Genomic DNA, 19,596 nt, shown 5'->3' on the forward strand with positions numbered 1-19,596 from the left:
GCTTGCGCAGCACTTCCTGCACATAAGAACCCAACTGATTCGAAGGAGGATTACCGGGGCGATAGCAGGTGAACTGAGGCCCCCGCAAAGATAGCAAGGGAGGTGACGGTGGAGGAACACCTGGGTAAGTATGAGGCAGGGAACACACTTGACTTTCAGTTTTCCGCGCGCATTTTTTGCATACTTTTTCTGTACACCAAGTGTGTTTCCATGCAGGAAAACGCACGCGTTTTTTCACAGCAGCTGATGTAATTGATAGAGAAAACTGCCAAAATGTGCAGAATCAGGATGCAGAATGTCAGTTTTTTTTCTGCGTGCGAACAACACACTAGCACATTGATTAACATGAGTTCTCAGTTTTTCTGTGCAGAAAACGCGCACAAAAACAGCCGCGTTTTGGAAACGCGTGCAGGTGGCCAAAACGCACGACATCAGACATTGCATAGAGTGCAATGTCTGATGTTCACACAGCATGCGTTCCGGACCTATGCGGTCCGGGAACGCATGCTGCACGCAGATTTTACAAAAACGCGCGGCTGTCCCATTCACTTTTCAGTGATGGGATCAGCCACGCAACGCATACGAACGCGGACATGCGTGCGTTCGTACGCGTTGCGGTCCGCATGCGTTGCGGTCCGCATTTTGTAGTCTGAACGGGCCCTCAAGTGTGTTCCCTGTCTGAATTCTTTACCCCCCCTTGTCTCAGGTTAGCTTTAAGGCCCTGTTCACAGTGCTCAGTTGTGTTGCAGAATAATTCTGCATATCAACTCACTGCCCATGTAATTCTATGGGCCTGTTCTCAGTACTAAGTTGTAACAGATTGTGTAATTGTAACTTGCTGCATGCAGGCTTTGTATAAATGTCTATGTCCAGTCTCCATTGCAGTTCACACGCATTTTAACACCTCCGTTATGCAACTGAGCACTGTTAATCCAGGCATAAAGTGGCCATACACTGGTTTTTAATCAATATCCAATGTCGCAAATGATCCTCAATCTATCATATTTTGTCACAAATCAATCCATTCAGTCGATCATGCTCGATGGAAGATTGTGGTCTGCGGTGGGTCAAGAGTGCGTCACAGGCTGTGTTTGATTTCACAGTAAGCAACATACACAATGAAACTTACACTCCCCAGTCTGCTGTCACGTTCTCCCATGTCTTCTATGGTCAGGCTCTCCTCCCTGTGTCTTCTCTCCTGAGACACCTGTGTCACGGCACAACGCTAGAGGCCAAACACTAGAGGCCTCTAGTGGTCATGGAATGTCTGTGCCATGGTGCGCCTAGTGTTTGGCTTCTAGGAGAACCATGGAGAGAAGAGACAGGGAGGAGAGCCCGGCGGTAGAGAGATGACATGGGAGATTATTGCACTGGCGCACAGATGAGATCTCCTTCAATATCATTGGGAAGGTGGGATCCCTGGAGACCCTGCAGGTAATACACACAGTTTTTCATGCTGAAATCTATTGAAATTCTTTTTACAGGGTGTGGAGGGATTCAGTCAGATAGATCCCTCTCTGATCAGGTAATGATCTGAGAGGGATCTATTTGTTGGTCACATTGACCACTGTATGCACTGGCGAACTCAGGGGGCTATTCCGGGTGTCTGGAACCTCCCCCCTGCACTGAGCTGTGTATTCAGCCAGGGAAGCCCGCATAATATAAACAGCCTCATTCTCCCTCCCTTCTTACTTCTGGTGCCTCCCTCCAGCTAATAGAATGAGAGAGGCAGCCGAGCTTCCCTCACAACCCTCACAAGAAGATGCAGCCTACAGTGAGAGAATGTTGATTATGGAGTCCTGGACTCTCCACAGCACAGAAGTGTCAGACATGATGAAATTAGAGTGCAGGCAAGCTGGTAAATATGCACAGCATGATGCAGAGCTTGCCTGGACTCAGGGTCTGTGGGCAAACATCTGTCTGGTCTCTCCCCATTGTTATAATGACTGCATGTGTGGATAAGGTGTGGATAACAAGCTGAAAAGTTTTTGACAGTCCCTAGACTCCAGGAGGGCTTCTTTCTGACTTGTGTGAGAGACTGACAGGGACAGGAGTCCAATTACAGGCAAGTAGCCTGTGTGATGTGGGACTTCAATACAGATAAGTTCTCTGCTCCATCTCCGGGGCTATTCTCAATTTCTCCACTCCTCTCTCTGGGCTAGTGCAACGCCAAAATGACAATAGCAATCGCTAGCAATTTGTGAGTGTGATTTTGTGAAGTGATTTTCAGAGCGATTTTTGAATGAATTGCTCAAAAACATGCTACATGCAGTATACCTGCGATTTTGAAAAAATCACAACGCTGCTGTGGGAACACCCACATAGGGTAACATTAGCCAAGCGCTTTTCAAATCACTGTTGATTTGAAAAACGCTCAGAAGCACTCTTGGTGTGCACCAGCCCTCCCTCATTCACCTTTGTTTCCCTCTTCCCCTAGTGCTGGCTGGCTGACTGTGTGTTCTTGTCTTACAGGAAAGCTAAATAAAAGTGCAATCCTGGTGAGGCAAAATATTATTATTTAGTATTTATATAGCGCCGACATCTTCCGCAGATGCATATATCCCTGCATCATATGGGTATCGCTTGCGCTATGTGAAACTATGTAGCATATTCCACTGAATTGTCCAAACTAAGTCGATCTCCCGTTCCTCTCTCGGGGAGTTGTGCCAGCGCTGTACCCCGTTCACATTTGCTGCTACCAGAAGCCCTCAGAAACACTAGTGTCCTTGAGTACTTCCAAAGATAGGCAGCTCCGTAATACGCCAGCGCACTTTTGTGCATGGGCAGTATGGAGCCACCTGTATTCGGAAGCACTCGGGACATACGTGCTTCTGGACCTTTCAGGAACCCCCCCCTTAAAAATCCTGCGTTTGCCCCTGGTATGGCCAGCTCAACTGTAGTTTCCCATGATGCATTACTCTCAAATATACAGATCATCTTATGTATCTCCCTAAAAGCCAGGCACACATCCAGAACCGCTGTATAGTGAGCTCATACGTTTCATAAAGGCACATCAATCCAACAGGCATACAGCTTGTTTCGGACCTTCTGGTCCTCATCAATGCATGGCAGGGATTCATATGGCTCTATGGGATAGGACTTGGATCAGTACAACAGAATACCCAGATAGTTCATGGTGACCCTGACCCACTATGAGAAGCTAAAAAAAATGCTTTTTGGTCTCTTTTAGCCCCTTAAAGGAACACTTAAGCCAACCTAAAAAAATGAGTTTTACTCACCTGGGGCTTCTACCAGCCCCCTGCAGCTGTCCGGTGCCCACGTAGACTCGCTCCGATGCTCCTGGCCCTGCCAGCAGCCACTTCCGGTTTCTGCAACAGGGGCCAACAGGCCTGGGAACATGAGTGATTCTTTGCGTTCCTGGCTGCAATAGCAGTATAGAGGGCGTAATCGCTGTCTCTGAAACCGGAAATGGCTGTCGGCGGGGCCAGGAGCATCGGAGCGAGTCTACGTGGGCACCAGACAGCTGCAGGGGGCTGTTAGAAGCCCCAGGTGAGTAAAACTCATCTTTTTAGGTTGGCTTAAGTGACCTTTTAAACTTTCTTAGTAAGTCCTGGTTCTGGGCCATGCTCAGATGGGCCTCCATGGGGCAGGAAGGGTCAACTCTATTGAAATTATTGTACAGCTGAATTTTTACAGTGACTTTACTTCTCTCCTTTGTTAAAGCTTAAAACATTGTTAATTAAAACATATTTCCCACACAAATATTGTGTCCTAAGCTGGGTTTTCAAGATGTCAGTAAACAAAATTCCTTTGTCAGGAAATTTTTATATCTTTGTCAGTAAAACGTGAATTGAGAGGTTGGCAACACTGCTCCCCAGTGGAACAAGAATGTATCAGGCTAAGGAGAAGCAGCGATCCGAGCTGGAAAGCCATGCAGAACACTCGCACAGCTGCGAATTATCAAGGGCTGGATGTTTTTTTTCTGTATGATGATTACCTGGCAGTGAGTTCATTGTGTACAGAAATCAGATTTGGCTATTTTATGACGAGTCCTATAAATATCACTGGGCACCCTGCAGAGTACGTCCGTGTAGTCCACTGAGGTAATCATAGAACAGGCACAGAACTATTTCAGCAGCAGCAGGGTGCCTGACCCCTGTAATCTTAGGGCTACGCCATACAGGTGATTTTTAATCAGTTAATCACGTTATTTAAAGTCTTGAGGAATTGACCATGTGTTGCCTAGACCTTCTTGTAACATGTGTTCTCAATACATGGTACACATTTACCCCAGAGGTTACTAAGGTTGGGTTTTGAGGGCACTTATACTTGTCACAGTCGATCCATTATAGTAAGTATGGGATTAAAAAAATGATGAACCATATTTCTTAAAGCAGCAGGGACAGCCATACTATCCCAGGGGAAAAAAACACATATATAAGTAGATTAGTATTTGTTCTACTTACATAACCTATTTTACTGTCCACATTTTAATTTCAGTGAATTTTATATAGTAAATAAAGAGAAAACAGTTTCAGGCATTTTCCATTTTTACTGCCTCTGACTGAAGCCAGTCATGATGTTATTTCCTCCCTTACTCTTTTTTTTCACCTAGAAACCTCACTGTCATATCTAATGCTGGGTACACACAATGCGCTTTTTCCATCCGATCAATTTCCGATCGATTTCTGATTCGATTCTGTTATCTTTTCTTATCTGTTTCCATTCACTTCTATAAAAAATCAATCACAAAAACAATTGAAAATAAGATCAGACATGTCGGAAATTATCTATTGAACCATCTATCTAACACAAAATTGTATGGTGTGTACCTAGCATTACTTGCTTTGTAAACACATGTGAGCACAGCAAAGATCATATTTCAGCAGCTTCACACTGAACTGCCTTCAGACAATCAGTGAGGAGCAGGAATGTGGGAGGGGTGATCACTAGTTTTCCTCTCCTCGGCAATGTACCAAATAGAGCCAGGATTACTGAGATAGGATTTATTACAGCAGAAACATTTGTGATTATATTGGAATGCTTGCAATACAGGGTCAGGTTATAGGCTGCATAATAAACACAGAGCAGTGGGTAAATGGAATTAGATTTTATGGCTGACAATCCCGCTTTAACCTGAATAAGTATTTTCAGGTAACACTGAATACATGAAAGAATGTTTAAAAATATTTTTGGGAAAATCTGATAAGAAAACATACAGAAAATGCAAAGTGTGCACAACACAGAGCCTTATGCTGGGTTTCATCTTATGCTGGAGCAGGGTCCACATTATGCTGGAACCGTACCATATCCATATTGTGCAGATGCTCTGTACTGCTCTGCAGTCTGCTGCTTCTCTAGAATGGAGGCATGCCATTTATCAAATGAGTGGCCATAGGATCTGCTGGGCAGTGAATGTGGAATGAACCATCCATTAACCACTTTCCCCCCGCCCGTACGAATTTCTCCGTCCCTTTTTCCATCCTTTAACCCCCAGGGACGGAGAAATCCGTACTTTCCGCGTTCCCGCCGCTGTCCGCGCTCCCGCTCGTAAACACGCCGCCCGCCGCTAGTAAACACGCCGCTGCCCGTTCGTTGATCTAAGCCCCGCAATGATTCGCTGCTCTCCGATGAGCAGCGCGATCATTGTGAAAAGTAAACACTTACCCAGCCTCCAAGTACTTCCTCCAAGCTTCCGGAAGGACGCTTGGAGGTCGCATTAAAACAAAAAGTTACTGTGGCCATCTTGTGGCCAAATAGTAAAACTACACCCTACACATTTTTCACATACAAATAAATTACTTTTACACAAAAAATTAACTCATTACCTCCCGCGCTCCCATTTTTTTTTTTTTGTAATTAAAAAAAAATTAAAAAATGTACAATAAAAAAAATACATAAATAGTTACCTTAGGGACTGAACTTTTTAAATATTTATGTCAGGAGGGTACAACACTGTTACTTTATAAACTATGGGCTTGTAATTAGGGATGGACGCAAAACTGAAAAAAATGCACCTTTATTTCCAAATAAAATATTGGCGCCAAACATTGTGATAGGGACATAATTTAAACGGTTTTATAACCGGGACAAAAGGGCAAATACATTTCATGGGTTATAATTACAGTAGCATGCATTAATTAAAAACTATAATGGCCGAAAACTGAAAAATAATTAATTTTTTTCCCACATTTTTCCTATTTTCCCATTAAAACACATTTAGAATAAACTTATTCTTGGCATAATGTCCCACCTACAGAAAGCCTAATTAGTGGTGGAAAAAACAAGATATAGATTGTTTAATTGTGATAAGTAATGATAAAGTTATAGACGAATGAATGGAAGGAGCGCTAAAAGGTGAAAATTGCTCTGGTGGTCAGGGGGTAAACCCCCTCAGTGGTGAAGTGGTTAAACCTTCCCCCGAGCAGATTTTTTTTTTAGTTGAATGGGCCACAGAGGCATGTTCACTGTCTAATTCCATGCCTCTGTGTGTGTGTGTGTCCCTCCCCCCCCCCACCCGCTGCACCTCTCCCTCTTCCGAATCTACAATCAACCTGCTTGTCAGTAGATTCATGGGGAAAAGGCGTCCCTTGCAGGAGAGGAAAATCTGCATAATGCCCATTTCCCTGCCCCTCAGAGCCATCTCACTGGCTCTTCCATGCCCATTCCCTGCCTCTCCTCTGCCCTTTTCACGCTTGTCAGTGCTCTGCACAGAGCTGGTTCTGCAGCGTTGTGACCCCAAGGTCATGGCTTTTTATTTATTTATTTTTTCAACACAAAATTAAACTGGAGGATATCTGGAGATAGGAGCGGCTGTAATGGGCTCTACCTAATCTGGGTGGCAACTTCCTGTCAGCGGGTTAAAGCATGAGGTCACCTGGCGTACACGGTGACGCAAGCAAGACTTCCGTGATCACGGTGCATTGCACGGTGTCATCAGGGATCTCAAAGACCCAATCCGCCGTGTCGGTCTGTCGTCATTGGCGCGACATTAGATGACGTTCACATTGTGTTTCTGTACCCACCTTGCAACGTTGTTTGAAAATTGCTGGTCATCGGGAAACTCGCCTGGTGGGTAAACAGCTTAAGGTGAACTTGAAACGGTGATCACCAGTCTTAGCAGTGTTTTACATGACTGGAGTGCTAACAGCTGGCCAATGGGAGCATCAAAGTGACAGAGGATCATACGTAGCTAAGCAGCCAGTGGCATCCTGGCAGCATGTGGGCTGACTTGCAGGTGCATGCAGAGCAGGAATATCCACCAAGCAACCTAAGCAGGTGCTTTGGGCCTAGTGGGTGTCAAGGGGCCCACCTGCCACCTTCTTTGACCTCTCTGCACTTCAGCTTACCGAAAGGACCACAAGTGGGCCCCAAATCTACTACCTTGCATAGGACCCCATTCCATCTTATTCCATCTCTGGAGGCGTGCCATAGCTTTATATCTATTGATAGTGGGACGAGACACGTTCATACATGTTCTCCTGCCCAGACTCATTACATCACGACCACAGCATGGGCATTATTGTATCATTGCTTCACTTTGCCTTGCTGCAGTGCCAGCTGTATACTCTGAGGGTAGGAACACACTCAGGCCTCGTTCACACTGCGCGCGTTTCCAGCCGCGTATTGGGAACGCGTGCAGGAGGCCGACATGCACGATATCAGACAGTGCATAGAGTGCACTGTCTGATGTTCACACTGTATGCGTTCCGGACCAGTGCGCTCCGTCAACGCATGCTGCATGCATTTTTTCCAAAAACACGCGGCTGTCCCATTCACTTTCAGTGAACGGGATCAGCCATGCAACGCATACAAACGTGGATGGCGTGCGTTCGTACACAATGCATTCCGAACGCACGGCATCCGCGTTTGTACTGTGAACAGGGCCTAAGCAGAAATGCTGCATTAACCCGCATAATGTAAGTCAATGGGGCTTGTGAAAAAACGCATTTGTTTGCGTTCTGCAATGTACGTTTTTGAAACACAGATCTTGCGGCATATTTTTCCAAACCACATCTGAAACGCACATAATGTATGTCAATGGTGATGCAGCGGTATATAGTTTTATTGCATTTTTATTGTGTTGCGTTTTTATATAAAAATTAAGTTTGATGACGTATTTCCGCTTCCTGCTGACTTCCTAGTGATGAGCTAGAGAGGACATCGAAAATGTGTTTTTATACTGGCCACATATCAAAAAAATGTGCATTAAAAACATCAGAAACGCATACAAAATGCACAAAACCGCTCTTGCAATTCATACGTGCAAAATGCAAACGCAGTAAAACGCAAGCAAAACGCATGTGTGAAATGCAAATGCACTCAAAACACACTTCATTACGCAAAAAACACACAAACACATATGCAGCAAAATGCAAACTTTCACGCACCACCTAGCGAGTTCCCAGCCTGAGGGTTGGGGGGATTATAGCACATGCCCTTTTAAGCAAAATATAAATGTCCACCCTTCTAAAATGACATTAGCTTTATCAGTATAGCTGATTCATTTTACTTTTAGGCAGAAGCCTGTTGTCACATTTCTCAAACTTCAGTAGATCCTGGTGCAGAGCTGTACCACCTTCTCCTCCCACATGAATAATGTGCATGCAGCATTGTAAGTGAAACCTTATGTGCCTAGCACTCTCCTTGGTGAATTTGGAAATCCACTGCCTTTACACACATATGTGACTATTTCTCTTAATAACATTTATTTAACTGAAATATATTCTATAAAATAAAAACTATTTACACAATCCCCCAAAAAGCAGTAAACTTTACTATGAGGTTTTACCCCCAAATTTCTCAATGAAATACACCTTTTTCAGGAAATATCTCTATATTGCTCCAGCTTTGTAGCCACATTCCACGACTATATGGCCCCTTCCAGAATATTTTTTACTCTCGTTGAATTTGTAAAATATTTCTGAGATTAAGTATTGTACCATAGCAGATGCTGAGCACAATAAAATTACTGGGTCTAATGCACTGCAGTTTTTCTATGTCCTTTATAGGTTACCTCAACTAAATTACAAGTTGGTTCACTCTACAAAAGCAGAATTGAAATGAATGATTAAACCTTAATATAGGCATCTGGGAAGTCATTTAGAAAATCAAGATAAGATCATAAAGATCAATCATAATGATGCCTTCAATTTATCTAGTAGGGATTATTAAAGGAGGGTCATTCCTTTTGATAAAGGTGCCTGTTTAAAATGGCACAGGATAGCGGTAGTAGAATACCTTTAAATTTACTGACGCTCTACAACTGCTTTCATATAGTAAAATATCAGTATTATTTACCCATATTTTACCATGACCTAACTTCTCACTACTCTCACACAGAACCCTCTCAACCCTCTCCTGGTGGTGCCAACACTTTATCTCCCTGCCCCTACCTCCCCCCCCCCCCCCCCCCGGTGGGTGTCAAACTTTAACTTAAAAACTTTACCCCTCTCCCCAACTACCCCCACTACCCAACCCCCCCCCCCCCAGTGGGAAACCAATTTTAACCTCCCTCCCACACCTTACCTTAACCTCCCTGGCATTCTGATTATGTGCAGCCACACGGCTGCGCATGGTTTTTTAAACTTTTTAAACTTAATTTTTTTTTAATCATGTAGCTAGCCTAGCGCTAGCTACATGATACCCCCCTCCCAGCCGAATCCCACCCACCCTTCCGGTCGCCGCCGGCGATGATGGCCATCAGGAGATCCCGTTCTAAACGGGATCTCCTTCAGGGATTCCCCTGTCGCCATGGCGATGAACGGAATGACGTCATCAACGTCGTGACGTCATAGGGAGTCCCGATCCACCCCTCAGCGCTGCCTGGCACCGATTAGCCAGGCAGCGCACGGGGTCTCGGGGGGGGGGTGCTCGTTACGCGGCGGATAGCGGCGCATCGGCGGAGAGCGGCGGCGATCGTCTCCAACACGCAGCAAGCAAGGTGCTTGCTGCGTGTTTTTTTTTTTTAATTATTCAAATCGGCCCACAAGGGCCTGAGCGGCACCCTCCGGCGTCTCTGGACGAGCTCAGCTCATCCACAACGCTAGGGAGGTTAAGCAACAACGCCTCGTTTACATCTATGTAGCGCAGATGGCCATCCGATCTGAATGCAACGCGTACGCTGTGCAGTGCATATGATATGAATGGCAGAAGGGCTAATTTATTACCTAATATTCACAGCTTATGCAGATATAGCAACATAGCTCAGTGAAAAAGGTCTGCTGTGAGTGACTTTTACTGATGACATTATTTCAAACATTTTCTATGGTTATTTTTCCTTCTCAGTGGAGACCAGATGTTTAACTACAAAAAGGTTCTTTGCTGGATCCAAAATATACACCAAGCAGACCAACTTTTAATTGAGTTGGATGGATCACTGAGGATGAAGCACACGTAGCAATTGATCTTTTTCATTTTATGGCTCAGTACAATAAAGTATTACAGTCTTAGGAAATGATCATACGCACTATGCCGATGATCCCATAGTTAATAAAAATATGAGACCATTCTGATTCCCATCGCATGTTTACAGTGGCAAGAATGAATATGCACTACTATTTCTATGTCTGCACGTTGCTAAGTCCATCTGACATGTAACTTTGGCTTTCTCTTCTAGAAGGCTTTTCCATTTTGTAATGTTATTAAAAGGCATTTCTACTTTATAAGGCCACTATTATTTTAGACTATTTTTTAACCAGGGTTGATCCACAAGACTGGTGTAAAGCATGCTGTGACATTATTTACTAGGCTAAGAAATGTGCAAGGAGGAAGATATTGAAGTTCAAATGAAACTAACAAATCGTTTTTTTCAGACTTGCATAGAAACACTATGGGCCGATTCACAAAGCTTTTCTGGTTAATTATCTCACCTTATTTATTAGTTATCTCTCCTTAAATGACTTAACTCATGATTTACCTCTCCTTATCTAACTTAACTCGTTTAGCTCTCCTTATCTAACTTAAAGGGACTCCGAGCTCTAAATAAAATGAAATTGGTACTCACCTGGGGCTTTCTGCAGCCCACCATAGGTCGGGAGGTCCCTCGGGGTCCATCTGGCTCTTCTCCCAGGTCCTGGCCAGAAATGGCTCCCCAGCGGCTCCCGGCGACACTGGGCCCGAGTGTCGGGCTCCTTCTTCCTGAAACGTCACGTCTGTCGTCACCACGCCGGCCGCCTCGCGTCATCACGGCGGGGGGCGTGACAGTACTGCGCATGCGCGGTTTAATCGCGCATGCGCAGTACTGGTTCGCCGGCCGGCGTGATGACGCCAGGCGGCCGGCGCGATCCAATGAACAAGCGTTCCCAGATTTATCTTCTTACCTAAAGTAGAATCACACGATGGATCCGAACAAGAGTTCAAATGATCGCGACATTTTGCATGGAAGTCGTTGGGGATCTTAAACGAGTTATCAGCCAAAATATGCTGCCTCGTGATATACTTACCTGGGGCTTCCTCCAGCCCCTTGCAGCCGACATGTCCCTTGCAGCAGCTGACATGTCTCCTCTCGCAGCCGCCAGACCGAGGTCCCCACTGGTGCAGAGGCCGACCTCCTCTACTGCGCCTGAGCGATTGCCAATGTCAATAAAGTCCACGTTGTCTGCAGTGTACTGCGCAGGCGCAGTAGTTCTCTGCCTGCACACAGTACACTGCGAACAACATGGACTTGATTGACAGCAGCGCAGGTGTGGTAAGGACAACCTTGAGGTCAGCCTCTGCACCGGCCGGGACCCCGGGCCGGCGGCTGCGAGCGGAGATGCTGCAAGGGACATATCGGCTGCAAGGGGCTGGGGGAAGCCCTGGGTAAGTATATCATGAGGCAGCATATTTTGGCTGATAACTCCTCTGTTCCACCATGACGGTCGTTATTGCCATGCATTGCAAAACATTGTTCGCCTAATCGCGCATATGTACCCACTTTGCATAATCGCAGAATGTTCTCTCATTGCTAAAAAAAAAGCCGGTCGCGTGAAAAATAGATTTAAAAAATTGCGAAGCGGATACATACCGTAGTTTCAGATTAGTCCTGAAGGAGTGACTTTAATTTGTTAATCTGGAGAAAGTCAGACAGTTATTTTATGGTCCGTGATAAATGAGGAGACAAATGCTGTGGCTGAGGCCGTCATACATTTTCATTTTAGAGGAGATCCAACAGAAGCCTTTATATCTGCTTCTATTAAACCACAATCAGTTGGTCATCAACAAGCACAAGCAGACAAAAGGATAGCAAATGCTTATTCTGCTTATATTATCATCTCACAGTCAGGCTGACTAATCTGTGCCAGGCAGGGATAGCATTACTGAAACCACCAGCACTAAAGCAGACTTAATTGGTGGTTTGTTTTATATCAAGGCACGTAGTTTGGAGTTGAATTAAATTCCTTCATTACAAGTTTTAGAATACCAAAAAGAGAACAAATGTCCCTGTGTTTCAGTAACGGAGTGCATGTATACTTCCAGTTCCATGTATAGTTTAAGAAAAAGGAATGTGGAATTTGTCCATTTGACAGTCAATATATGAGCAGTTAGGTAATCTGTCAGTGAACAGCTGTCTGCAGTGCATCGCTGTCCAGATTCCTAAGTAACCTTCATTAGTCAAATTATATTATTTTACTTTAAGTTCAACTGTTAGGGAAATATTATTTTACCTCTTCTTAAACACGGATGCCCTCTGCAGTATAAATACAATAAGCTTAGCCCTAGGATTGCTGGGGTTTTGTAAAACATGCACAGCATGTATAGCATGTATATGTTTCTTGTCAACAGTCTGTTGTGCTGTGATATTCTGGAAGAGAAGCATTAGACCCAGTGTCATAATTACTATTCTTGGGGCCCTCCAGCAAAGGTTTGATGGGGCCCCCGCAATGTTCACACTTCTTCCTTTGCCCCCCCTTGGTGCCCTTCACAGCCCCGGGGCCCATCTCATCAGTGGCGTATCTACAGGGGTACAGGTATAGCATGTGCCATGGGCACCACTTATTGGGGGCACTGCTCTCTAGCATCCCTGGTGTTCTCCATACAGATTCTATTTTTTGAGGGACATTCTGCTGCCTGGTTACATCTTTTTGGTGGACAAGCTGCCTGTTATTTGGGGGATATGTATAGGCTGACCTATCAAGGTACTCCATTCTTACAGGCCATGCTTCACCTCAACTTGGACTCAACTAATTGAACCAAAACTAAATATTTGGAGGGTGCATCCCCTTCCCTGGGGGCGGAGTTCAGTGTTTCCCATAGGTGCTGTTTTCCTTAGATAAGCCTCTGCATCTCATATGTGAGGTCATCAAGTGTCATCAAGGTCAAGTGTAGCCACAAAAAAACTTGATCTGAAGTATAGTTCCCTGTATCGGAGGAAGAGTAGGTTAGTAGTTGGGGTCCCCCACAGCTCTGGGCCCTCCTGTTATCGACCCTGATTAGACCATCCCTGTAGTGATTAGCAGTGTAGTGTCCATGGCCAGTGCTACTATAGCAGCATCCTCTGCAATTGCCCCAGGGCCCCAAGCCTGCTTCTGCCCCTCCAGGTCTCACACCAACTTAACTGTTACTAACTGGGTCACTGCAGAATCTTTGGCAGAGTAGTGTCTCATCTGTCCTGGTGGACACACTCTTATGTCAGTCCGTGGCGCCATGCGATCCATTCTTCATCCTCAGAGGGGCTCCTCTCCTGCGTGACCCAGTGTATGATATTCCATAATAATATGTTGCAGGTCACAGAGAAGATGCAGCAAGTGGTGGATAAAGACTGAGCCACGGATTGACAGAGAAGTGCGCCTGCAGGGACTGATGGGACGCAACTCTGCTGAAGACTCTGTAGGGGTGATCAAATAGTTCAGGTAGTTTAATCATTCAGTGGAATAGGTACATCATTGAGTAGGAGACATAAGGGTGGAGGACCCTACCCAAAGGCTTTTAATCTAAATGGGGGGAGGGGGGTTACAGATAAGCAACAATTTGACATACACAAAGGTGAAAATATGTAGCAGGTTACACAGCAATAATAACAACACATAAGGGGAAACAACCTACCCAAGTTGGCTTACAGTCTGAGGGGTATAATAACAGGTGTGTGTGTGTGTGTGTGGGGGGGGGGGGGGGGGCTGTATACAAGGAGGTGGTTGGTGGCTATGTAAAATTGTATGCTTTTGTATGCTTGCCTGAAGAGGTGAGTTTTGAGGTTCCTTCTAAAGAGAGTCTGTGGATGAGTAGCAAACACATTATGGAAGGGAGATTTCCTTTAATTTAAGAGAACATCCAGGAACACAAACAAAAAATCTACCAGAAAACACCTTCACACAATTCACCTGTGTCATTGATTATTTTCACTAGAGTTGTTTCTGTCGAGTGACTGGGGCAGAAGCCACAATGGAGATAATCACAGTGAGTTGCCAGTGATGTGACATACTGCTTTGGTTTGGAATGTCACACCAGTAGTTTGGAGGAGAAGAGAAGGAGGAAAATTGGCCAGTAGTTGGGTTTTTTACTATAACCCTAAGTGTCAGGTGATGCAAGATTACAGCACTTCTCATGTATACCCTCGGCCTGTCTCATCCACTGGAATACTGTAACCTACCAATAAACAGGCTATCAAAACTCCAATCCTTACTAAACTCTGTTTGACTTGCCCACCTTACCTCTATACTTGCTGCTCCTCTCTGCCACTCCTTTCACTGTCAACCAATTACCACCCAATTATTCAAAGAAACCAGTTGAAGATCTTAATTCTGGCTCCCACAGATTGTTTATGTGCTCATGTGGCATATAGATTGCAATCGATCTCCTGATCTTAATTCATTATATGTATAAAGCACACCTATCCACAGAATCAATTTTTTTCCATTACAACCTCTCGACCAACATTAACAACACCAAAGGGCTGTCAAAGGATGTCTGGGACAAGACTGTAGACCTGCACAATGCTGGAAGGGGCAACAAGGGCAACTATTGGTGTGATTATTGTGGAAATGGAAAAAATACTAAATCACCATCAATGCATTCAATCTAAAGCTCCATGCCTTATGGGATGAGAATGATCATAAGAAAGATAAGGGATCAGGCCACAACTATATGGGGAGAGCTTATTAATGATCTGTAGACAGTTGAATACACAGTCACCAAGAACACCATTGGTAACACCATAACAGATTGAAATCTTGCACTGCTAGCAAGATTCTCCTGCTCAAGAAGGCACATGTAAAGGCCCATCTTAGTTTTGCTAGTGAACACGTAAATTATTTAGAATAGGGTGGGGAGAAAGTGCTATTGTCAGATGAGTCAAAAATTTAGCTTTTTAGCATCAACTTGAACAGCCATGTTTGGAGGAAGAGAAATACTGAGTATGGCCCAAAGAACACCGTCCACACAGTCAAGCATGGAGGAGGAAATATTTTGCATTGAGGCTGTTTTTCTGCTAATGGTAAGGGACAACTTCACTGCATTGAGCGGTCAATGGATGGTACCATGTACCATAAAATTTTGAGATCTTCATGATCCTCATTCCCTCAGTCAGAACACTGAAGATAGGTTATGGATAGGTCTTAAAGCATAACAATAACCCGGACATAAGACCAAGGCTACAAGTAGTGGCTAAAGAAGAAGACTATTGAGGTTGTGGAGTGGCTTAGCCAGCTCCAGACCTCAGTCCTATAGAAAATCTGTGGAGGGGAACTGAAGTTTTGAGCTGCCAAGTGGTGGCCAAGAAACCTAAAGGATTTAGAGAGTTTCTGTTAAGAGGAATGAGACACAATTCCTCCTGAAATGTGTGCAAACCTGGTGATTAACTACAAGCAATGTAGCGTATAGCTTATTGCTGTGCTTGCCAACAAGGGTTTCTCACCCAAGTACTAAGTCATGTTTTGATTGGGGATGAGGGGAAGGCATATCAGCAGACTTCAGAACTGATGGGATGATTTTAAAGCAGAGAGAGAACTGTTTGAAGAAATAAAGTGCCTCTAGTACTAGTGTTAATGTGTGCCCTTATATACAGTTTTTAAAAATGTATATATTTTTTCACAACATATTTCCTTTAATTTAAGAGAACATCAAGGCACAAAAACAAAAAATCTACCAGAAAACACCATTACACAACACCTGTGGAATTGTTAGCATTCCTAGACTAACTTCCAATCACTTCCCCATCAGGTCAAAACAGTGGTCTAGTGATCCCCTTAGACAGTTTCTATGCCTTGGAACATTGTCACCTGGTCCACCATTAGTATAGCTACTCATCACTTCAGATTACCATTATTAAGTAATTCTTTGTGAAATCATTTTGTAGGGAAGCAAATTAGTTGTGGTGCTGAGACAGATAAAATACAATAGGAGCAGGGGACTGCATGACAAGATTTGGTTTATTTTCCTTTGAAGTACAGCTTGCACCAGAAAAAAGCTTTCAAATAAGTTCAGTAAACACTCAGCGGTAGAGCATAACTTTTCTTCATGTTCTGCGAAAAAGTTAAAAGTTCATTAGTTTTTATAGTCTTTTTATGTTAACATTTAATCCATCAAAAGGACTTCAAAGTTTAAAGTAATATCAAAAAAGAGGTTGAGTACTGTATGTGATACTATTTGCACTAACAGTCATTTCTTAAAGGATCCACTTACAGGGGCTTTCGCTTTGTCAGAACCAGAGCATACTGACTCAATTAGTGATGATCATAATCTGCTAAATACGATTACATGAAATTTCGCTTAATTTTTCGCAATTACAGTCATACGTAATTATGATTTGGAAATTCAATTGATTTTGTGTAATCCATTCGTAATTTTTGCATAATTTTGTACCGACTTTAGCAGTCAATAGCAAAGTCCCCATGTAGGCTATCGTCACCATGTATGTATGTTAAAGGGAATAGTGGGAATAAGTAAAAAAAAAGAATTTAAACGATCTTGTCGTTTTTGAGAAAATTGGTTTTAAAAATGCAAAGGAAAATGGCTTTTAAACTCAGAAAAGTGACAGTTTAATACCTCATTCACTGTTACAGAGACATCAGGATGTATGAGCCATGTCTAATGCTAAAACGGCCGCCACGATCAATCGTGTGTGTGCACGCGTACGTGTATGTGTATGCCGATCGGAGTAAGGGACCATGTGGTCTGCAATCTGGAACTGCCAGGGTGAGTTAGATGATGATACGTTTCCTGCACTGCCTAGCAGGAGCTTGGTAAGCAGGCTGCTGCTGGTCAAGGTGCATTGATTAACTACTACATTCTCAGCCTTCAGTCCGGCATTGTTTAGACTAGTTTTACTATGATTCGAGTTTTGTAATTTCTGGATTTGCTACCATAAAAGCATCTTTTGATATGATTTGTTTAACATTTTATCAGTCAAATCCCAAATATGTCTTTTGGGATTGAGGCTTTGGGGAGGTTACTCTATCTATCTTTTTAGTTTTTTTCTTTTTTAGCTAAATTGCTTTGACAGAGTTTTTACGTTTTTAGGTTAGGTTTGGCTGGTTTTCTTTGGCGACTTTTTCAATATTAATGAAAATTAGGTTTCATGTGGTCTAGTTCTAATTATTTTGCACACTACCTTGTATGACTGCATCTGCCGGTTTATGTAGAGCTCCGCTTTAATTTTAGGTAACCCCTGTCTTGGCCTGACAGCCTTAAATGCCCCTGAACAAGGATTACTGACCTTCCTGTCAATGAATCATCTTCTTGTGGACACAACATCTGGAGACACTGGACAGTTTGTTCACCGAAGTGTGAATGTAAGCCATACATCACCAGGTACCAGGCACCCAGAGATACCATAGAGCATGCTGAATAAACTTGCTATTGCTCCCACAGAGAGATTTAGTGTTCATGGTCTTTCGACCTTCTATCTCATGTCAGCACCTCCATGGATCTGTAAGCTAACCTGTGCTAAGGAAGGCTTACTGTGAATGTGACCATTCCAGGCCAACCTGAGATACAGAGAGAACTTGTTGTAGTTGTCCCACCAAATATGTGCCTTGCGTGCAAGGTCTAAACTCAACTTTCCTGGTAAATTCTATTTTTATTTTACTCCTTTGCTTTCCACCACTTTCGTTTCACTCTGCTAAAAAGGAAAATGGTTAATTCGCTTGTTTTAACAGATGTTTCTCATTCGCTATAACTTTTTCCAGATATAGTTCTCCCTTTAATGTTCATTTCTTCAGCCTGTGCCATTTTATTTTAAGATGTTCTCGTCTTTTCCCTTTCTTTACCAAAAACAGAGCTTCTCGTTATAGTATTGTTTTCCTGTTAGGTGGTACACAGTGAGTGCGGTGATAATTACAGGTCACTACACCTAAGTATACTTAACGACGTTATACTGTAATTAGCTAAAGATAGGCATTGGGTTTGGAAAACAGGCTGTTTGGGTTGAACAAATCCTAGGGTATAATTTTCATATATACCAAAAATTGATACAAACAAGATAAAAATTGACTTCAGTTATAATGTATTATATGCTAAAGGGCTTTATTATGCATTTACAAAGGATGTGGAGGATTAACAAACTAGACCAGAGTGAACATCAGACCACTGACCATACTAGGGTGTTAATTTTTTATTTCCGGCCCCGCATTGTAAAAAGGGAAGCAGAAACCAATAATTTTTTTCCCCTCTGTTATTTATTAGAGTTAGTATAAAAAGGGAACCTGATGTGAGATAGATATGAAAGCTGACATATTTATTTATTTAAATGTATATTGCACAGCTGTCTTACTGATCGTTTGCATCAAATACTTTTAGCCGTAGATGCAGATCAGATGTTTTGATTGAAATGTGACTAAATTAGCCACAGGGCGTCAGGGGTGTGATGCAGAAACAACGAATGCCAGAAAGATTAGCACGACTACCAGCAGGGCCGGTTCTAGATTTTTTTGCTGCCTGAGGCAAACTTGTGAGGATGCGCCCCCCCCGATTTGGAATGATCGCACAGCACCCGCCAATTTACTCTGCTTCATTTAATGTTCTCACATGACATGCTGCAGCTCAACACAATAGCACACTGACTGGCTGTGAGTCTGTGACAAACAAACTGCTGGCCGTTCTCCATTCCTCCTCGGTCAGGACAGCAGTGCCACCTCCTCCCTTCTGCTGTGCATGTTAAAGGACACACTGATGCTCTCCTGCCTCCCCCCTCCTCACTCACTGTCAGACTCCTCACACAGCACAACAGGCTGCTTTCCCCAATGATGACCTCTTCACCTCGCTCTCCTCTTGTTTCTCCTCCTACTCTGACTACATGCTGTTAGTGTAAACACAGTACAAACATGCTGCCCCTGTAATCTCTGCACCTGATGCAAATGTTTCACCTTGCTTCACGAGAGAACTGGCCCTGACTACCAGGGAACTGTAATTATTTAAAAGGAAATAAATATGGCAGCCCCCACATCCCTCTCTCTTTAGGTTCCCTTTAAGAAATACCATATTGCCATAGGGAAATACGAAAAAATGTAATTGTTTTTGTAACATAATTTTCAAGTTTTATAACTTGACAGAATTCTTGTTGTACTGCTACACAGTAAAGAAAAGCTAACTCCATGGGGAAAAGCACAATTTCTGGTCTCATTTTCTGAACACATTTATTAGTAACTAGACATTAGGCCCCTGCCCCCTACATTAACGGGCACTAGACAAGTTGTGCCTGTGTCGGTTATGCGCAGGTAC

The sequence above is a fragment of the Hyperolius riggenbachi genome, chromosome 1 (genome assembly GCF_040937935.1).
Source record: "Hyperolius riggenbachi isolate aHypRig1 chromosome 1, aHypRig1.pri, whole genome shotgun sequence".
Taxonomy (NCBI): domain Eukaryota; kingdom Metazoa; phylum Chordata; class Amphibia; order Anura; family Hyperoliidae; genus Hyperolius; species Hyperolius riggenbachi.